The sequence below is a fragment of the Chiloscyllium plagiosum genome, chromosome 38, assembly GCF_004010195.1.
Source record: "Chiloscyllium plagiosum isolate BGI_BamShark_2017 chromosome 38, ASM401019v2, whole genome shotgun sequence".
Taxonomy (NCBI): domain Eukaryota; kingdom Metazoa; phylum Chordata; class Chondrichthyes; order Orectolobiformes; family Hemiscylliidae; genus Chiloscyllium; species Chiloscyllium plagiosum.
Genome location: NC_057747.1, coordinates 22495386 through 22503858, shown reverse-complemented (window position 1 = coordinate 22503858; position 8473 = coordinate 22495386). Strand labels below are relative to the sequence as shown.

At 48.1% G+C, this 8473-nt stretch overlaps 1 protein-coding gene across 3 annotated transcripts in view; it reads left to right on the top strand.

Annotated features, from left to right (window-relative positions):
- Positions 1–5816: 5816 nt before the first annotated feature.
- Positions 5817–8473, top strand: part of csgalnact2 (chondroitin sulfate N-acetylgalactosaminyltransferase 2) — a 58475-nt gene continuing 55818 nt past the window's right edge. For all 3 annotated transcript variants that reach the window (XM_043679099.1, XM_043679097.1, XM_043679091.1), the window contains exon 1: positions 5817–6063. The gene's annotated coding sequence lies outside the window, so the exon portion shown is untranslated. The remainder of the gene's footprint in view (positions 6064–8473) is intronic.

Below are 8473 nucleotides of genomic sequence, written 5' to 3'. Positions count from 1 at the left end.
GGGGCTGAGAGACCGTCCTGCTGGGCTGAGAGACCACCTTGCCGAGCCGAGAGACCGCCACGCTGGGCAAAGAGACAACCACGCTGGAGCAAGAGTCCACCACCCCTGGTCGCAAGATCACCATGCTGGGCCAAGAGTCTGACACTCAGGGCTGAACATCTTCTATTTCGGGCTGAGAGACTGCCCCCCAGGGGCTGAGAGTCCGCAACACTGCACCAAGAATCCACTAAGCCGGTGAAATTCAGCCACACCAGGGTTTGAGAGACCACCATGACAGATTGGGAGTCAACCACACCAGGCCAAGAACCCACCACTCCAGACTGAAACTCTGCCACAGTGAGAAGTGAATCTGCAGCACCAGGCTGAGAGACCGCCAATCAGGGGCGAGAGTCAGCCACGCTGGAGCAAGAATCTGCCATGCCAGGCCGAGTCCACCGTGGTGGGGAGAATCAGCCATACTGGGGATTGAGAGACTACCGCCCTTTTGTGAGAAGTCTGCCACGCTGGGCCAATAGACTGCTGTGCCTGGGTGTGCCTAAAGTCTGCCACGTCAACTGAAAGTCTGCCACACCAAACCGAGAGGCCACCATGCCAGGTTAAGAGTCCGCCACATCAGGCCAACAGACTATCAATCCGGACCGAAGGTTCACCACACCGAATCAAAAATCTGCCATGCTGGGTTGAGTGACTGCCACACCGGAACAACAGTCTGCCACTCTGGGCCGACAGTTTGCCATGCTGGCAGAAAGTCTGCCACACTGGGAATTGAGATACTGCCATGTTGGGCCAAGGGTCCACCACAACAGGCCAATCCAGCCACGCCGGACTGAGGCCCCGCCAGACTGAGGCCCCGTCATAGCGAGACAACAGACTTCCATTCCAGGCCAAGAATCTGCCATGCCGAGCAGAGAGTCCACCACGTCAGGCCTGAAGACCGTCAGCTACAGCAAGCCAAGACCCCACCAAAACCCTGGAGGCCGAGAGTCTGCCATGCCAACTGAGACATCGCCATGCTGGACCGAAAGACTGCCACGCTGAGCCAGGAGACCACCATGCCGGGCTGAGAGACCGCCGCACTGGGATGACAGACTGCCAATCTGGTGTGAGAGTCAGCCACACTGGAGAAGGGTATGCCATGTCAGGTCAAACATCCACCATGCTGGTGAGAATGAGCTACGCTGGGAATTGTGAGACTACCGCCCTTTGTTGAAAGTCCACCACGCTGGACCAATGGACCGCCACGCCAGGCTAGGGTTCACCACACCAGGGCAAGAGTGCGCCACATCACGCCGATAGATTGTCAATCCAGACCAAGATATTGTCAATCCGGACCGAGAGTCCATCACATTGGAACGATAATCTGCCACTCCAGGCCAAGAGTTTGCACTCCGGCCAAATGTCTGCCATGCCTGGGAATGAGACACTGCCATGTTGGTCCAAGGGTCTGCCACATTGGGCCAATAGATGGCTTCACTGGAGGCTGAGAGTCTGCCACAGTGAGCCGAACCACCATATCCCTGGCAGCCAATAATTTGCCACGCTAGCTGAGACACTGCCATGCTGGGCCAAGAGACTGCCATGCCGAGCTGAGAGATGCCATGCCAGACCAGGAGTCTGCCACGCTGGACCAAGAATCGAACATGCCGGCGAGCAATAGCCATGGTGGGATTTGAGAGTCTGCCACACCGAGCCAAGAGACTGCCACGTTGACCGAAAGTCAACCATACTGGGCCAAGAATTCACCACTCTGGACTGAAACTCTGCCACAGTGAGATGAGAGACCCACCACCCAGACCGAGTGTTCACCACACTGGCGATAATCAGCCATACAGGCGCCTGAGAGGTTGCCACACCAGAGTGTGAGTCCATCATATTGGACTGAGAGCCTGCCCTACTGGTCAGTGAGAGACTGCCACACCGCAGCGAGAGTCCACCATGCCGGTGAGAATTTGCCATGCCCGTGATTGATGATTACCACGCTGGAATGAAAGCCTGTCATGCCAAGAATATGACATTCCGGGCCGAGAGACTGCCACGCCAGTCAAGAGTCCATCACACCAGGCTGAGAGACTGCCATGCCCGAGTGAGAGTCTGCGGCTCCCAGTTGAGAGCTCGCTATGCCAGAGTGAGTGTCCATCAATCCAGGCTATGAGTCCACCATGCTGGCGAGAATCAGCCACGCCAATGAGTGAGAGACCACCATGTTGGATACAATTCGCTGTGCTGGAAGCCGAGAGTCCACAACGCCAGAGTGACGGTCTGCCACAGCGAGCCACAACACCACCATAATCAGGGGGTATGCCGATCTATTGCAAGGGGTCTGTGGAATGCAGGATAGGTTAAGAATAGTGGAATGCTCTTACACCAATTAGCAGAGGCTGAAAGGTCACTGTGGCAAGATGAGATAACACAGTAAAGTTAGCCTCACCTGCTAAGTATCATTTTGGCAGGATTGGGACCATAAATATTTGCGACATATTTTCAATAGTCTCAACCAGGCTGACTCTAAGTATCTAATCATGACATTAGGAAAATATTAAGTAGGGTCTGGAATGAAAGATCATTGTTGCAAAAGCTGACACTAAATACCTAACAGTGACATTAGAATAACATTAAGTAGAATGTAGGAAAAACTATAGGGGCACAACTAAAGAGATAATGGGAACTAATTTCTCTGGTTTATTGTGTAGCTAGAGTGAGGCACTTCTGATTAATATAGTTGGACATGCTGATAAGCTAACAGAAACATGATAAAAATAAACCCACGGACACTGAGGTTCGGGGGCATTCGAGAATCTGCTTTCTGAGTGTCATTGTTTTTTGCTTGCAAATAAAAGACCTACTTCTTGAAGAACTCTCTGCGTCTCCTGGTGATTCTCTACATTTTCTCCACAATGGCTGAGAGTCTGCCATGCCAACTGAGACACTGCTACGCTGGGCTAAGAAACTGCCACACTGAGCTGACAGACCGTCATGCCGAGCTGAAAGACCACCGCGTTAGCTGAAAGTCAACCTCGCTGCACCAACAGTCCACCATTCTGGACTAAAACTCTGCCACAGCAAGATGAGAGTCTGCCACACCAGTCTTTGAGAGACCACAGGAGTGGGCCGAGTGTCCACCAAGCTCCTGGCAATCAGCCAAGCAGGGATCTAAGAGAACGCCACGTTGAAGTGAGCGTCCGCCACACTAGACCAAGAGTCCATCATGCTGGCAAGAATCAGCCACACCAGATTAAGAGTCTGTCACACTGAGCCAAGGGTCTGCCAAGCCAGGCTGAAAGACAGCCACTCCGGACCAAGAGACCACCATGCTGGTGAGAATCATCCATGTTGATTGTCTGAGAGTCTGCCACATCACAGACTGCCATGTCAAGCCTAGAGACTGCCGCGCTGGATCGAGAATCTGCCAAAACGAGTGACTGCCATACCAAACTGAGGGTCGGCCACACCGGGCTAAGCATCTGCCATGCCAGGCTGAGTCCCCTGCCCAAGAGCAGGGTTGAGATACTGCCACACCGGGCCGAGAATCCGCTACACCAGAGTGAGAGTCCGGGCCAAGAGATCGCCATGTCAGGCTGACAGACTGCCAATCCGGACTGAGAGTCCGCCACACCGAGCCAAATGTCCACCATCTGTGCTGAGACCGCCAATCCGGGCCGTATGTACACCACGTGGCTAGAATCAGTCTTGCTGGGGATTGAGAGACCATCACATTGGGCCAAAGATCCACCATGCCGGAACAAGAGTCCACCAACCCAGACTGAGACTCTGCCACAGCAGGACAAGAGAGCGTCACTCTGAGCAGAGTCTGCCACACCGTGAAAAGAGTCCACCACCACTGATAGACCGCCACGCCGGAGTGGGATTCTGCATTGCCGGGGTCCAAGAGTTCACATTGCTGGTGAGAATCAGCCATACCAGGCCAATTATCTGCTACACGGACAAAGAGTCTCCCAGACCATGCCGAGAATCCATCATGCCGGGCCAAACATCTGCCACAGCGACACACCACCACACCATTGGGGACTGAGAGTCTGCCACGCCAGCTGAGACATGGCCACATTGGGCTGATAGACTGCCATGTTGGATTAAGAATCTGCCAAACGAAGTGATCGCCATGCCACACCGAGAGTCTGCCACGCCGAGCAAAGAGACCACCACACTGGGCAGAGAGTCTGCCATGCCAGGATAAGTGTTGTCACGCCAGACCAAGAGTCTGCCACAGCAAGCTGAGAGACTTCCAAGCTGGCAGAGAAACCACCCCACTGAGCCGAAAGTCTATACGCCAGGCCAAGAGACTGCCATGCCAAATTGAGAGACCACAACATCGTGAGCCGAGACACCACCACGCCAGCCGAGAATTTGCCACACCAGGCCAAGAGTCTGCCATGGAGAAAGTGAGGGCTGCAGATGCTGGAGATCAGAGCTGAAAATGTGTTGCTGGAAAAGCGCAGCAGGTCAGGCAGCATCCAAGGAACAGGAGAATCGACGTTTCGGGCATAAGCCCTTCTTCAGGAATGGCTTATAAGCCCTGAAGAAGGGCTTATGCCCGAAACGTCAATTCTCCTGTTCCTTGGATGCTGCCTGACCTGCTGCGCTTTTCCAGCAACACATTTTTAGCAAGAGTCTGCCATGCCAGACTAAGAGTCTGCCATGCCAGTCCGAGAGACCGCCATGCTGCGAGGTGAGGGTCTGCCACGCTGGTCCAAGAGACTGCCATGGCAGGCTGAAAGACCCTGTTAACACCACCATAATGAGTGCGGCAAAAAAAATATTCTCCCATATCTTTAAGAGTGTAGAAGTCAGAATATTTAGCTTGGGACCTGAAGGAAATTTACAAGCAGCGTGGGAGAAGTAAAATACTGAGCCTGTAAACCTGCCTTCCTCAGAAATCTGTGGAGGCACAATCAATGTGTATTTTTAAGGCAGTGGGAAATAGATTCTTGATACATGTAGGTGTCCTAGGGGTTCACAGGCAGACAGCAAAGTGGACTTGAGGCTACAATCAGATCCACTATTTTTTTGTTTTTTTTTAAGTTTTATTTACCAGTACAAATTACAAACAAACAGTTAATAAGAACAGCCGTATACAAGAAACAAAAATTTGCAGAGGAAAATGGTGTAATGCTAATATCATTGGATGGGCAATCCAGAGCCAAGGTTAATGTTCTGGGACATGAGTTCAAATCCCATCATGACAGCTGCTATTGTCATGAATGATAACTATATAACAATTGCTGACTGTTGGACGAACACATCGGATTTGCTAATGCCCTTTATCAAAAGAAATCTGCCATCTTTATCCGGTCTGGCCTACGTATGACCCCAGACCCACAGCAACATAATTGATTCTCAACTGCTCTCTGTTTATGGCCTAGCAAGGCACTCAGTTCAAGGGTAATTAGGGATGGGCATCAAATGCTGGTCTTGGCAGTAATGCCCACATCCGTTGAAACAATCAAGAACACCATCAACAAAAATAACTGAGTTATCTAACTCCCGTTTATATGATGGTGCTGAGGTAGAATAGCTGCACATTTGCTTACATAATGACAGTGACTGTATGCACTTAGTCCTGTTGTACAATGTTAATTATACCAACATAGTATTTTTTAATTATTTCCAGTTGCAATGTTTATTTCTGTGATTGAATGCTGCAGCCTTCCCCCATTTTTTTAATTATAAAATGTCTGCCAAGGGTGCAGTGAGATTCGAAAAGCTATTTGAGGTTATGGAATGTTTCTTGGCACAAGGGACCGTGCAGCTTTAAGAACAGGTCCAACAACACAGGAAGTGCTTGTAGCAGTCAGCGCTGCACTAACAGGCTGACAGCACACTTTTCCTGTTGGTATAACTGCAAGCAAACTACAATCGTGGCTCACTCTTTGTGCCTGCTTGTGCCCAGGTACTGGCTCTCTTACTTTCCACCTTATGTCTGAATTTCGTGGATATCCCAGGAGTGCAGTTGTCTGACTGTGGTTCAAAACTCTGTGGCTGGTTATTACTCAAAACTTATTTGACTTAGTTCAACAACCAAGGAGTCAAGTGAAAACAGCATTGGAGGTAATGGCTGTGTTAAAATTTGAGCTAGGTATTTATGAAAACTGTGCATAACTGTTAGCATTATTAACAATGGATGAAAGGTGGTCAGTGGCAAATAATCCTAAAATGATGCTTTGGGTGAAAGGGCAAATGCTGGGCATTAAAGACATTTGTTTTTATACAGCACATATCACGATATCCCAAAACATTTCCTAGTCAATGCAGCTCTACGGTCAATATCACAGCCAACTTATGCACAGCTAGCTTCTGCAAACAGCAATAATGACTAGATGATCATTTTGCTTTAGTGATTTTCCTCAGGGGATTGGCTTGGATACTGGTGATAACTGCCCTTCCCTTTTTCAAAATAGTTGTCGTGGTATCTTGTTGTCCATCTGAGAGGATAGACAGACCCTTGGTATGTTTCATCTGACAGTGTGGCGCTTGCTTGGGTATTACATTGAAGAGTCAGCCCAGAGTTCATGATCAAATTTCCATCATGGGATAATGAGTCTATCACCTTGAGATTGAAAATGGTACCTCTGAGAGACAATCAGTCTGCTGCTTGTTACAAAGATCCCATAGCATTATTTGAAGAAGTGATGCAGGTTCTCCCCAGAACCATGGGTGATAGATATTGCTGAATTAACATCACTAAAGAGATTATCTGGTTATTTACCTTTTTTCTGTTTATGGCAACTTACTGTGTACAAACTGCCTGTCATGTTTCCTGTATTATAAAAGTCACTGCATTTCAAAAACAATTCATTGACTGTAACGCACTTTGCGACAGATTCTTACGCAAGTGGAAGGAGGGAGACAGCAGGAAGAACAGAAGGAAAGATCTGAGATAGAGATCAAATGATAAACAATTTCATGCATCAAGAAGCAGAGAGTGATATGGGTGTGAGACAGAAACAAATCTGAATGGATTGAGAGTCACTATTCCTATTCAGAGTAGACTCTCACAAATTTTGGGATGTTTTAGTATTTAGGAACAGCAATTGCAAATCTTTCTGTAATTTGGCTCAAAACTATTGTTTTACTGTAATTGGCCAGTTATGTCTTGTAGTGGCTTGCCTCTGTTAGAATTTCCTCTACCAAACTGGTTTATCCATTTACAATGTGTGATTTGTTCTGAAAGTGTCAGGCATGGCTGATATTCTGAAATGACATGGATAGATATTTAAAAGTGTAAATTTATAAAGGTATGTAACGTAACTGTGCAAATTTGGCTTGATATATATAGCAAAAACAGTTCAATTACTTTCAATACTGTACAGTGCATGGCATTCTGCAGTCCTTCCCTACATTTACAATCACAATGCATGACATACAGTCTCAGGAGTTTTACAAATGTTCCAACTCATTACTACACTATGGCAATAGTGTATTAGACAATGGCCCTTCCCCACTGAGACTCTGCAGAGGCTAGCACAAGTTATAGTCTGCTTCTCTAGCAAATAGTCCCGGACCCCAGAATGTGCCAGTCAATACAGGCGATAGTCAACAGTTCTTTGCATGGAAGATCAGCAAATTTCAGACAGGCCAAAGAATACCTACAGTTGAGTGGATGGTGCTCGGCAGCAACTGACGTTTGTCTTGCTGTATGCCCCTGGAAACAGCACAGAGACTTACTGCTCAGGATGAGCCTCAACAAAAGCCATTGCATGTGTCCCAGATTGCAAAAGTTCATTCCACGAGGATAAAGCAGCCAGCAATTATTGGTACCACATCCACAAATATTCACGCACTCCTCTACTAATGTTTAGTAGCAGCAGTGTGTGTACATCCTATAAAATGCACCACAGAAATTCACCAAGGCTCCTTAGATATCATACTCAAAGCCAATGCCCATTACCATCTAGAAGGAAAAACACAGCATTTATATGGGAATGCCAACATTAGTGAAGCCCAGTCCCTTGAATGAATAACGAAAAAGATGAGAGCATTACAGCAGCATTATATGAGATTCCAGGTGAGGATGAAAGATATGACACGATTATGTCTTGGTGGTTTTGTAAGTTCTGACAATGAAATATTCTGTCAAATGACCATGATATTTTGCTCAGACAACTATTCAACAGGTTCCACCATCTCACTGGGAAAAAAGGCATGGTAACATTTGATGTTGATGTACCAAGGGTATAGAGACTTCTTGTTGCAGCTTTACATAAGTTTGGACATTAGGATGTCTCCTGGGTTAATTTGTACCCTCTTCATCCAGAGGTTTATACACGGTGTCCCATTTTAGATCTCTGGGCAAAATGGAATAAGACTGCCCCAACACAGAGTAGGGTCAAGAGTGTGGTGCTGGTCAGGCAGCCTCCGAGAGCAGAAGAATCGACGTTTCGGGAAAAAGCCGTTCATCAGGAATGAGATTTGTGTGCCAAGGGGGTGGAGACATAAATGGGGGGGGTTGGAGTTGGGG